Source organism: Humulus lupulus, chromosome 1 (assembly GCF_963169125.1).
Source record: "Humulus lupulus chromosome 1, drHumLupu1.1, whole genome shotgun sequence".
Taxonomy (NCBI): Eukaryota; Viridiplantae; Streptophyta; class Magnoliopsida; order Rosales; family Cannabaceae; genus Humulus; species Humulus lupulus.
Genome location: NC_084793.1, coordinates 206,390,840 through 206,404,493, shown reverse-complemented (window position 1 = coordinate 206,404,493; position 13,654 = coordinate 206,390,840). Strand labels below are relative to the sequence as shown.

At 36.2% G+C, this 13,654-nt stretch overlaps 1 pseudogene; it reads left to right on the top strand.

Annotated features, from left to right (window-relative positions):
• Nucleotides 1–2,974: 2,974 nt before the first annotated feature.
• LOC133813329 (small nucleolar RNA R71) lies at nucleotides 2,975–3,052 on the top strand (annotated as a pseudogene).
• Nucleotides 3,053–13,654: the final 10,602 nt, after the last annotated feature.

The window sequence follows — 13,654 nt, the reverse complement described above, 5'->3', positions numbered from 1 at the left end:
CGCAAACACAAACACGAGCCATGATTTAATAACAAGTATAATTGGTTTCAAAGATTGCACATTCCTATAATTCCAAGAGAAAATTAGATTCCACATCAATTAGAATTTCAACTCAAATTATAATTATGTCTTAAACTCAAATTTCATTTATATGGGCGCACAATTAATCTCACCCAACCCCTAGTACCTAGATAAACTTATACACAAGAAGATTTTTTTTTCACAATACCACTCCATAAGCATATTTTGAACCCAATCTCCACTAATATAAGTAACCACAAAATCAAGGATCAATGTTACTTTTTTAGGCTTGTAATGAATTGGTTAGGTTAAGGTGGATGACAAAGATGATTTTAGGCTCAATTTACACCATAAGCATAGAAAACATTGAACTAACAACTTGTTCTACACTTTTCCGTTTCCATTCTTCTTTTCTAGAAATTCACTCGTTGTTTTTCAAAAGAAATATATATCCCCCAAACTTATTTCTTCGTATACTTTTCTTCCACTTTTTATTTTTTTATCGAGGAGAATTTCTAGAGAAGTATATATAACTTTTTTTTTGAAACACTACACTCTTCTTTGAATTTCATAATTCACCCTTCTTTCATTCTTTATCAGTATAATCCCAATAAAAATGCAATGTATGCCCACGGTGCAAACAAGAATAAGAAGAATTACTTGTAGGAAGGCTAGAATGTAAAATATGGGTAAACCAAAAGAAAAATGTACATCATTATGCTCAAAATGCATGACTAAGGATGCAAACTTTATTACGACTAGCTTCAAAGGCTCAAGTGATCAAAAAATGGCCTCCATCATTTCCCTTAATTTTGTGAAACCTATGATTTCGCCTCAATTGACTATCAAATAAGTTCTAGAGTGGTAATTTCTTCATATTATCTCATCATACATAAACCTTCTCTAAATACTAAAAACCAGGTGATCTCAATTGTGTGGAATTTATAATTAGAAACAAGTTCAAGCAATAATTGTAATAAGAGTTAAGCACACAATTTTTATATTAAATCCATCATTTTCCTAAAATTATATTAATCATAATCAAATTCTCATCATCAACCTATTAATACTTATTTAATCAAGCTCTACTAACAACTAAAACAAACTAAACACAATCGAAACAAACAGGGACACAACACAACACAACTAAACAATCATAATTAACATGACACAAAATGTAATCTACTCCCCTAAACTTATCAAACACATTGTCCTTAATAGGGTTAAGAAAATACAAAACAAAAGAAAAAACTAATCATATTAATAATGAAAAAATCAAGAAAAACTCCCTCAAAATTAAGCATCGTCACAAGCATCCTTAGCATATGCAAATTCATTGGTGTCCTGTGTAACATGATATTGATTGGAGGTGAATTTCATAGAGCAAAAACCAAGCAAGAAAACCACAAACAAAGTTAAAAATTTAAAAACAAATAAAATGCATTTTTTTTCTTTTCTTTTTTTAAACATGAAATGAAAACATAAACAAAATTTTAAAGTAAAATGCTTGGGCATCCTCCCAAGAAGTGCTTTACTTATAGTCATGGTTTAACTTTCTTTCAAAAAGTGTCAAGTTTCTCCTTCTATATCATCGATGCACCAGCCTATCAAAGTCTTGTACTCCTTCAAATCTCAATCCATGTTATCACACAACTCTTTCTCCTGAGTACCACTCACATCAGTATGGTGGAACTGAGTCATCTCTTTCTTTACTTCTTCAAACTTGGACATCCTCCCTTTGTGCTTTATAAAACTTTCTTTCACTTTCTTTAGCTTGAGATCTAGATCAACCACTCTCATTAGCATTGAAAATTTTTCAAGGCTCTACTTACCCTCAACTTTATCCACCTTATCTACTCGCAAACAATTTTTAACTCTCGATGAATCCTTGTGCACACAAAGCACAGTGAATGTTTCGTACTCATCTTCATTGTTAAGGCTCAGTTGATCTTTGGCTACATTAATCACAGCATTCCCAGTTGCTAAAAATGGCCTACCTAAAATTATAGGTACGTATTGATCTTTTTCCATATCTATCACAATGAATTCCACTAGCAATATTAACTTACCAACCTTTATCAACACATCTTCAAGAATACCTCTTGGATAAGTATTTCCTTCAATATCCTTGCCACTTCTTAATGTAATGTCCTTACATTGCTCAATATTTTTTCTTCCAGGATTCATCTTAGTATCACTAGGCAATGTTCCTTGAAGACGGTTATTAATAGCACTAGCTAATTGGTCCATTTGCATCTCCAAAGCTCTCATTGATGCTCTTTGACTTTTAATTATGGAATTTTGGTTTTGAATAACCACATCAATCTCTTGCATGTATTGAAGAAGAAGATCCTCTGTAGATGGCTCCTTTTCATTCTCTTGTGGCTTTGGTTGTTGTTGAAATCCTGGTGGTGCATTTGGTCTAAATGGCATAACAGAACCCGAATTGTTACTCCACAAAAAATTAGGGTGATTCATCCAACCAGAAGTGTAAGTATTGGAGTATGGGTTATTTTGCTGGCGATTTGGATTCCCAACAAAGTTATCAACTTCTTGTTGTGATGCATCATGATAAATCAATGGGCATTGAAGAATAGAATGACCTTCTCCACACAAGTCACAAAATATTCTCATATTTTGAACTTGTGGTGCCGACTGCACAGATTGTTATTGACCAATAGATAAATTTTCAATCTTCTTATTCAATGCTTCAAGTTGTGACGCCAATTTTGCAGAGAATGACGTCAACTAATAAACTTCATAAATACCCGTTGCTTTTCTAGAATTGGATCTATAATGGGATCTACAATTATTGGAAGTCAAATCATCTAATATCTCAAATGCATCCCTGGGGTATTGATTCAATAATGAACCCCTAGTAGCTCCATTAACTTGAGTACCACATTGTAAAGTCAGCCCATTATAGAATATTCAAAGTTTCATTTGGTCAGAAAGTCCATGATGTGGGAATTTTCTCAAAAGATCTTTAAACCTCTCGCAAGCTTCATTCAATGATTCCATGTCTGATTGTTGGATGTTCTGAATCTCTCTAATCAATCTTTCAGTTATCACAAGAGAGAAATACTTGTTCAAAAACTTCTCTACAAGTTGATTCCAGCTAGTGATAGAATTCCTCGGTAATGAGTCTAGCCATTCTCTTGCTCTTCCATCCAAAGATCTACTAGAAATCCTCAACCTAATGGTCCCTTAAAAAACACCACTAGTCTTAAAATTATCCACAATCTCAAGAAAGTTCATCAAATGAGCTTTTGGATCTTCAGTTGGAAGGCCATTGAATTTGTTCTCTATAATGGCTTGCATGGTAGCCGAGTCTATATGAAAATCATTAGCCTCAATTGTTTGCCTTGCAATACTCGAATGTATGCCATCAAAAGAAGGCACAATATAATCTTTGATCCGCAGACGCCTTTGAAATTCAGGATCGACACTTGCCCTATTATGAGCTTCTTGTGGGTTGTCAACTCGAGGTGGGTCAACATTAGGAGGTTGACCATCGTTAGCATTGTCTCCCATCTCTACTGATTGATTTTTTTCTTGTCTCACTATCTTTCTATTTTTCTTGGCAATTTTTTCAATCGCACGGTCAATCAGAATAAGAGTAGATGATCTCAATCTGCTCATACAATGTCAACTTCCTTCAAAAACACAAATAAACACATTGATTTCAAATTTTTTGGTGATAAACCTATTCTTCCTCAAATTCATGAGCTTCAAATAATTGTTAATAAATTGAAAGTTTTGAAGATTTAGCTTCCGAGGCCTTTCAAGTTGGTGCAATAGTGGAAAAATTACCACTAACTTGGAGGAGCTATAGGAAAAGAATCCTTCATAAAATGAGGTTTATTTTCTGGAGGAAATCCAAAAACATATTCGAATCAAGGATGAATCAATATGTAGAGAAAAATTGTGGAGGGGTCTAATGGAGAGACTTCCAAACGAAATGTGGTGTCACAACAAAAACATCCTAAAAATAAAGGGAAAGGTAAGAACGGTAATGAGAAACCTTTGGGTCAAAAAACCCACCGAAACAAGTTTAAGGGCGAGAAAGGTCCTTGCTTTGTGTGTGGGAAAATTTGTCACTATGCTAGATAATGTAGGTATAAAAAGACCAACAAGGACCTAAGGTGAATGCAACCCAGAAGGAGAATATAGTTGCTACCCTTAGTGAGGTGAATACGGTCCAAGGCAAGGTGAAGGGGTGGTGCTATGACACAAGTGCCACCGTCCATGTCACCTATGACAAATCATTGTTCATGACATTTGAAGAGTCAAATGGTAACCATCAGAGTCAAATAGGCAATGAGGGTAACTGCATGGTACTTGGCAAAGTTACCATTGAAGTCTTTTTCACCTCCAGAAAGAAGGTCACATTCGTGAATCTGCTTTATGTTCACGAAATGAGTAGAAATTTGGTAAGTGGAGATTTGCTTGAGTTCGGTAAACTTATTCTTACCAAGTCCAATGTATTTTTGGGAAAGTGGTACTCTTGTGAGGGTATGGTTAAGTTGTGGACCAATGATGTAACTTTCAATGTTATCAATAAAGATGGTAATTCCCCTTATATTGTTGAGTATGATTATTTATTTTTATGACATCTTAGACTATCGCAGATAGGTTTTTCAACCATGAAAAGAGTAGTAAAATGTGGTATAATTGCATGCAACATTAATAACTATAGAAAATGTGAAACATGTGTTAAAGCAAAAATTATAAAGAAACCATTTCCTAGTGTAGAAAGATCATCTAATTTACTTGATTTAATCAATAGTGATCTTTGTGAAATAAATGGTGTTTTACCTAGAGGTGGTAAAATGTATTTTCTTACTTTTATAGATGATTTTAGTAGATATACCTGTGTGTTTCTTTTAAAGCATAAATATAAGCCTTTTGATGCATTTAAAGTTTATAAATTAGATGTTGAAAATCAACTAAATAAACAGATTAAGGTGCTAAGAAGTGATAGAGGAGGTGAGTAAATCTCTAAGGAATTCAATTTTTTGTGTGAAGAAAATGGCATAATTCATAAGTGTACCGCACCTTATACAACACACCACAATGATGTTGCCGAAAGAAAAAATAAGACTTTTCTAGAGATGATAAATTCTATGTTGGTGTTTTCTAAGTTGAACTCCAACTTATGGGGTGAAGCGTTATTAACCACTTGTCACATTCTTAATCGAATACCGATGAAGAAAAATGAGATATCTCCGTATGAGTTATGGAAAGGAAGAAAACCCAATATAGGGTACTTCAAAGTGTGGGGGTGTCTTGCATATTGCAAGAAAAATGAACCTAATAGAACAAAGTATGTCATTAGGAAAATTTCAATTATACTTCTCATTTAGGATGATCCTAAGAATTATAGAGAAGTCATGCAATCTAGAGAAAGTGCATTTTGGATAGAATCCATCAATGATGAGATGTATTCCATTCTTTCAAATAACACTTGGGAATTGGTAAACCTCCCACCGGGGTCTAAGCCAATTGGGTGTAAGTTGGTATTTAGGAGAAAATACCACATTGACGACACTATACAAACCTTTAAAGCTAGATTAGTAGCTAAAGGGTTTAGGAAAAAAAAGGGTATTGATTATTCCGATACCCATGTGTCTGTTGCAAGAACAACTTCCATAAGAATTTTTTTCTCTTTGGCATCTATACACCACTTGTATGTTCATCAAAAGGATGTCAAGATGACATTCCTTAATGGTGACCTTAATGAGGAGGTCTATATGGAACAACCCAAAGGGTTTGTCCTACCAAAGTATGAACATAAAGTGTGTAGACTTGTAAGATCCTTATATGGATTGAAACAAGCTCCAAAGCAATGACATGAGAAATTCGATCAAGCCATTATGTCTGATGGGTTTAGGCATAACAATGGAGACACATTTTTCTCTTCCAAAACTTGTAAGGGATATGAGATCATTGTTTGCCTATATGTGGATGGCATACTTATCTTAAGTGATAACACGAAAGGGATAGTAGAAATGAAGAGGTTTCTATCATCAACCTTCAAGATGAAAGAACTTGGAGAAGTTGGTACCATACTCGGTATCAAAGTGAAGAAAAATAGTGGGGGTTTTTCTTTGGGAAAAGCCCACTATATTGAGAAATTACTTAACAAATTTAACCATCTCAAGGTAAAAGATTCCAATACTCCATTTGACCATAGTGTAAAACTAGAAAAGAATGAAGGAAGAGTTATGGCTCAATTGGGGTACGAGAGTGCTATAGGGAGTCTTATGTATGCCACCTAGTGTGCTAGACTTGATATAGCATTTGGGTTAAGCAAACTTAGTAGGTTTATAGGTAATCCAAGTGTGGATCAATGGAAGGCTATTGGGAGAGTCCTAGGTTATCTTAGGCAGTTAGGTGAGCAAAATGCCCTGGTGGGTTGGGCCTTGCATAGCGATGCCCTTGCTTACTCGGACCTTGCCAGAAGCGACCTCCGCATAGGTTAGGCCTCGCTATGCAAGGCCCTTGTTTACTTGGGTCTTGCGCCAGGACCACCTCAAGGATTTTTCGCCCTCGCATTGCTCAGGGTCAAACTCGCTTAGCGAGGCCATCGTATATGCTCAACCCACTTGACTCTGGGGTCGCCTGGAGGGGTTCTTTTGAGGGTAGTTCTCAAGTGAAAAAGAACCGCATTCACAGAAGGCAAGAAAGAGTTGAGAATCCGAGTATGATAGATGCGAAGTACCTGCTACAACAACGTTGATTAAAAGTGGTAGACTAGCAATGTCGCACAAGCATCATTTCTACCATTGGTTGATGAAGAGATGGAGAACACGCTAAACAAATGATGTTTTGGGGTATAATATTTGGAATGGTAGAAAGCGAAAAAATATTGTTTTCAATTTCGTAGTGTAAAATTAGGATATGAATTTTGATTGATTTTTTAAAAATGAATAACCAATCAAGTATTATTCTGCGTCCCACTTTATTTATGTTTTTTAAATAATAAAATTATATGTGGACACACTACCAATCATGCCCTTAGATTTTTGGTTTTTTTTTTTTTTTTTGGTAAATCAGCTATCTTTGTATTATGCACAACAACTTACAAACACCAAATAGTTACAGCCACCAACCACTAACAACAAAACAGCTTAATTACATTGAAGGAAACTAACCCAACTTAAATCTTCCTTTCCTATATTTTTGGCTATACACCAAGAAACTCTATAACCAATTTGGTATTTAATACTCTGAATTATATTCCCAACCATAGGTACCTGAAGCTTCCAAAGAGCTGCATTCCTAGCTCTCCATATTAAGTAAATACATGCACATATAGAACTTATGTAAACACGCCTTCTGCAAGCAGAGTGTCTACATCTTCGAATCCAATTCATCAACCCATAGAGATCAAAGTTATTCATACCTATCCCTAACCACGACAAAATAGGCCCCAGACAGTTTTTACTGAACTGACATTCAAAAAACAAATGTTGATGACTTTCAGCAAAACAACCACAAATGATACACAGCATGTCTTGAGAGATTCCAAACCGATACAGTCTATCTCTAGTCGGCATCCTCTGTTTGAGCACCAACCAAGCAATAAATTTATGCTTAGGGTATCCATTCCTGTCCCAAATAGCAGCATACTTCCATCTGGTCTCTGTACTTGACTGTATCAGCTTGTACATTTGAGCTATGCTGTACCTAGTCCAACTGTAACATTCCTGAAAAAATATAACGTTTAGCTCATTCTTAATCCGAACCAGTTGCTTCCAGTACCAACTGCTAGAGGTGGGAGCAACATAGTCCCACCAATCATTCTGCTTAAGGTAAACCGCATGAATCCACTTCACCCACAGATTGTCCTCCTTTTTGGCAATGGCCCTGATATACTTCCCTATGGCACACTTATTCCAACTTCCTATATTCTTAAACCTCAGTCCTCCTTTCTGTTTGGGTTTGCAAATATCTGTCCAGGAGACACGCCCTTGACCCTCTGCATTGTCACCTTTCCTCCATAAGTAAGCTCGACAAATCTGGTTTATGTTACTAACCACTGAGCTAGGCAAGACAATCAATTGAGACCAGTAAATGTTGATTGTCAGTAACACAGAATTAACAAGGATGCATCTCCCAGCATAAGACAGGTTCCTGGTATTCCAAATACGGATTCTTTTCACCAGTTTGTCCACCAAACTCTCACAATCAGCCTTGGAGATTCTTTTGTTGCTAATGGTCATCCCTAGATATTTGAAAGGCATTCTACTTTTCTGGAAACCAGAAACTTCAGATAGTCTCTGCCAAGAATCCTCCGTAAGCCCCACTCCATAAATGGCAGACTTTGCTGTATTAGCCATTAGACCAGAAGTATCCGAAAATAGCTGAAGACCTCTCAGTAGCAAATAAGCTGCTTTGAATTCTCCCTTGCTAAACAACAATAAGTCATCAGCAAAACATAAATGGGTCAATTTTAAGCTGCCACATCTAGGATGATACTGAAAATCAGGGTGCTCAGCAACTTTAGCTAAGATTCTAGACAAATACTCCATCCCAATCACAAACAACAAAGGGGATATCGGGTCCCCTTGCCGAACTCCTCTTCTAGCAATGATAAGTCTCGATGGCACCCCATTAAGCATGAGAGAGAATCTGGCAGCAGTCACACAATTCATAACCAACTTAACAAACTGATCTGGGAAATTTAAAGCAATCAGCATTTCTTGTAAAAACTTCCAATCTAGAGTGTCATATGCTTTTTGCAGGTCTATTTTGAAAAGGCAAGCTGCCTTAGAATTCCTCCTCCCATAACCTCTTACAAGATCTTGACAAAGCATGATATTATGAGCAATATTTCTCCCTTTAATAAAACCACTCTGGTTCTCAGAAATAATGGAAGGAAGTACCTCTCTAAGTCTAGAATAAATCATTTTGGTTGCTATCTTGTAGACCACATTGCAGCAAGCAATTGGTCTATACTCACTAACATTCTTTGGGCAACTTGATTTGGGAATAAGGGAAATATTAGTGGTATTAATCTCTTTTAGAATTTTCCCAGTATGCAGAAAAGAGAGCACAGCACGGGTAAGCTCATCACCTGTGATGTTCCAAGTTTGCTTAAAAAAACCACTATTGTACCCATCAGGACCAGGGGCCTTCTCATCAGGAATCGAGTAAAGAGCAGCCTTAACATCCTCTACTGTATAATCTTTTAACAGGAAGACAGCTTGCTGGTCTGAAATCATGGGACCCGATTGAACTATTGAAACTAAAACTCTCTTTCTGTATCTCATTGCTGTACCAAGTAAGTCTTCATAATATGCATAAAATGCATTGTGAACCTCATCATGGGTATCATGCCACAACCCTTTCATATCCCAAATCGAATATATGGCATTCTGCATATGCCTATTCCGAATACTGTTATGGAAAACCTTAGTATTCTCATCTCCAAGTTTCAGCCAATCTTCCTTTACCTTTTGCTTAAGAAACTGAACCAAGTTTTTATGAGCCCCCTGATACTCTTTCCTTCTAGCAATCTCCTCATCTATCAGCTGGATGTTACCCGGATCACATTGCAACTTATCTTGGACATCAATCATCAGCTTATGTGTCATTGCATCTTGCATAAACACATCTCCTTTCCCTTCTCTATTAAGCTTTTTCAAATCAAATCTCAGCCTTTTCAGCTTGGTAACCAACGAATACATTGGAGTCCCCTGCACTTCCTTTCTCCAAGACTCATCATCTGTCCTATGAAAACCCTCTAAATTTCTCCAAAAGTTGAAATATCTGAAAGGTTTTTTATTCTCTGGAAGAGAACCAAAGTTGACCATAAAAGGGCTATGGTCCATAGTACCCTCAGGAAAAAAAATAACCTCAGCATTCTGAAACTTCCCTATCCAGTTCTCATTGGCCAAAACTCGGTCAAGTTTAGCATAAACCCTATCTTTGCCCCCTTGTTTATTGTTCCAAGTATAAAACGTGCCAGAAAATTTCATATCTGAGAGTTTGCAATACTCAACACAGTGTTGAAAAGGCAACAGCTCAGAAGCATTACCATGATAAGGAAAACGGTCGTCTGGAGATAACACTGCATTGAAGTCACCCATCACTATCCAAGGATCAGAAACACTATTAGCCATGCTTTCCAAATCCTCCCAAAGTCTCTCCCTACCTACTTTATCATTCAAAGCATAAACCACTGTAATAACAACCTGAATTCCATTTTTAGCCGTAACTGCAAAATGCATCCACTGGCTCGAACTCCCTCGAATATCCACATCAAAGCTCAAAGGGTTCCATGCAACCACTATTCTCCCATTAGGATGGTGCATTAAATTAGTAGTAAAGCACCATCCCCTAAACATATTAAGGTATAAAGTTCCCATGTTGGGAGCCTTTACCCTTGTTTCTAGAAGGCTAACAAAACCAATTCTTTTGTTAGAGATCATTTTCATGACCTCCCTTTGTTTATTGATATTGTTAAGCCCCCTAACATTCCAACCAAAGAGCCTATCCATTGATGAATGGAGGTTCTCCCCCTCCACTCATATTGGTCCTCATTCCCTGCAATGTTTCTCCAACTGTAACTTCAGCATCTGTGTACTGGCCTAGAGCCCGAAATGAGTTCTTTTCTAGCACCTCCTTAGTCTTATTCCCATTCCCTGTTTTCTCAATAATAGATACAGACCCCACTCCAGTCTTCTTGACTAGTCCCTGCTTCATATTCGTATCTGGTGTAGTCACAGTAGGATGAGTAGATGGACCAGTTTTATTCTCTTGCCAAACTTGTGATGGCTCTCCTGGATTCGGCCTCTTCTTGCAAACTTCTTTCCTATGCCCTATGCCTTTGCAATGCGAACATAGATCCGGTTTCCAGTCATACTGCACTCCAACATATACAAATTCTCCATTTTCATCTTCAAACTTGATTTGCTTTGGTAATTCTTGTGTGAGATTCACTTCAACTAAGACTTTGGCATATTGTAACTTTTCTCTTGCCTGAGTTGCTCTGTCTTGTTTAACCATTTTCCCAATTGAGCTAACAATTTTAGCCATGGACCTCTCACCCCTGTATTTCAACTCTAGATTACTTAATTGCGCCCAAATCGGAATCGTCATTACTGTTTCTTTAGTAAACTTTGAGTGAGGGTCCCAGCTTTTCATGATGAGCGGTTTCCGATCAAAAAATTGATATCCCCCATTCACAATTCCATCCCTCTGCTCCATCGAAGTAAATCTGACAATGAACACCCCTGGAGCTAATAGAGCTAGTTTGTCAAGTCCCTTATCTCTCCAGATTCTGCGGAAATAACCTTCCATTACTAAAATCGGAGGGTTTGCTCCCAGAACATAGCAAACCAAAGCAGATTGCCAGTATTGGATCTCATCTTCAATATCTTCTGCTTCTATTTTAACACAATTAGTCTCAATATGAGGAGCTAAATAAGATTTGGATGTACCTGACTGCTCGTTCTTCCCCAAGTCGCCTTTTAGGACCCCCAGCCAATTAGTAAGAGTTTGTTTTACCAAGGATCGACGAAACTCTCCATCTGGAATCACCTCTGTATCACTCAACAATTGTGAATTCGGATTAGTCCCATCAGCTTGCGTCTTCTCTGCTCCATCCATAGATTGAGTAGTCGATTTCTGCAAAATATCTTCGATAGGTTCTTCTAGTCGACTTCGCTCAGAATCCTCTTCTCCCTCAAACACCATGGCCTCCACTCCTAAGATGCCTGCCATAGATTTGACTTTGAGGACTGGATCCGTAGAAGATGGCCCTTTCTTCTTCTTCCCAGGCGATTTCTTCTTCAATCTCGGTCTTCCTGCCATGGCTCCAGCTCAAGCTGAAAAAAGAGCGGGAAATTCAAAGAAATCTTACTAAGCTCTAAGTTGGACACCACTGATTTTTGGTTTATTTTAATCTTAATAGTTATGGACTATAATTTGCACACTAAATAATTATTATGGTTAATTTGGATATTAGAAATAATATTTTTATAAATTAATAAATTTTATTTAAAAGAAAATAGAGAGGGTCCAATGCCCTAATTTTGAAATTGTTGACAATTAACTTTTTAATTAAATTAACCTTCTCATAGACTTTTAATTTTTAATAGTTATAATCATTTTTGTGATTATTATCTCAGTCAAATACAATTAACATACTTTCTCAAAGGGTTACAAATTAATTAATTCTACAAAAATTAATAAGTTCTTTATAAATTATCAAATGAAATGACAATTTTGTAAAGTTAACACGTTTCTAAGTTATTTAGTCCAACTAGGTTCAATAGTCGGAACGAGTCGAGAAAATATACTTAAAGGCCAAATTTTAATAACTAGGCCTCGTTTTGGATTTTTTTCAAGGATCTTAGAATATCGTTTTACGGTTTAAATCGATTAAAGACGTTAACACCATCACTAGGTATTTTACAATGACCTTAATGGCCAAAGTAGTTTAATTTTCTATAAATTTCATATTTAATTCGAGTGACTGTATGCTAACTAAAGTAATGGCTAATGGGATCGAATTGTTAGTGGAAGGATATGCCTGCACGTAGCTAAGGAGGACTTGAAAGTCAATCTTTGATTTACGCGACTACAACATGACATAAAGTAGTCTATTGTTTGCTAGAATTAGGACTTTTATAATAGTGACAGATGGCTCATTTAGGGACAATGACTAGGGGGTTCTTATACTCCACGTGAGAATTACGTCTGGTTAGCTACCATGACAATTGACCAAGAGATAAGTATGCTGGTAAAACTTACGAGTCTTGATGATATAAGGGGTGCTTATGCTCCATTGTGATATTTTATAGTCCTGTTTGTTGGGTTTTATGCCCTTATAAAACCACATTTCTTATGTAATATATTCATTACCAATAAAGTATTAGAAATCATTTTGTTCACTCAAATAGCATTGTTTACATGTTTTATTACGTGATTAATTATTACTTATGTAAACGTTTATAATATCCCGAACATATGTATAGTTACAGTTATAGTGACTCGCTCACAGTGAATTATAATTGTAATTATATGTTCAAAAGCATTTTGTCCTAAGATTAAATCAATACACTAGATTTTTATTGATAGGGTAATCTGCGATAAGATCTACTTACACATCTGGTGTGATGTCCTATCTAAGACATTGACCCAATAGATAAGATCGAATGTATTTTATGACATTGGACTGGGATGATATTGATTATTGATAAGATATAAGTAAGTATCGTTATTATCTAATCTAATCACATCACAATGTTGACCATAGGTATATTCAATCTTAATTCAAGTGATTAATATTCTGCTAATTATATTATTCAAGTCTTTTGATTTGTTTGTTACTAGCTTACCCTACGGAGTAGCTCATACATACATATTGGAGATTTGGTTGTATAATTGAGTGGGAGTATTTATCATAGACATGAAATCTATAACTTTTGTTTAAGAAGTGAAACGATGATTTCCTTATAGCTTGGTTCATGTGTTAAATGATAGACTCATTTCTGTAATTAAGTTACAAGGAACTTAGTGGGAGTTAAGGATAAAATACCAATGAGAGGTGAAACAGTAATTTGAATCTGTCTCATTAGTAGATCGCCTATAGAGGATTGAATGACAACTATGGTTATAA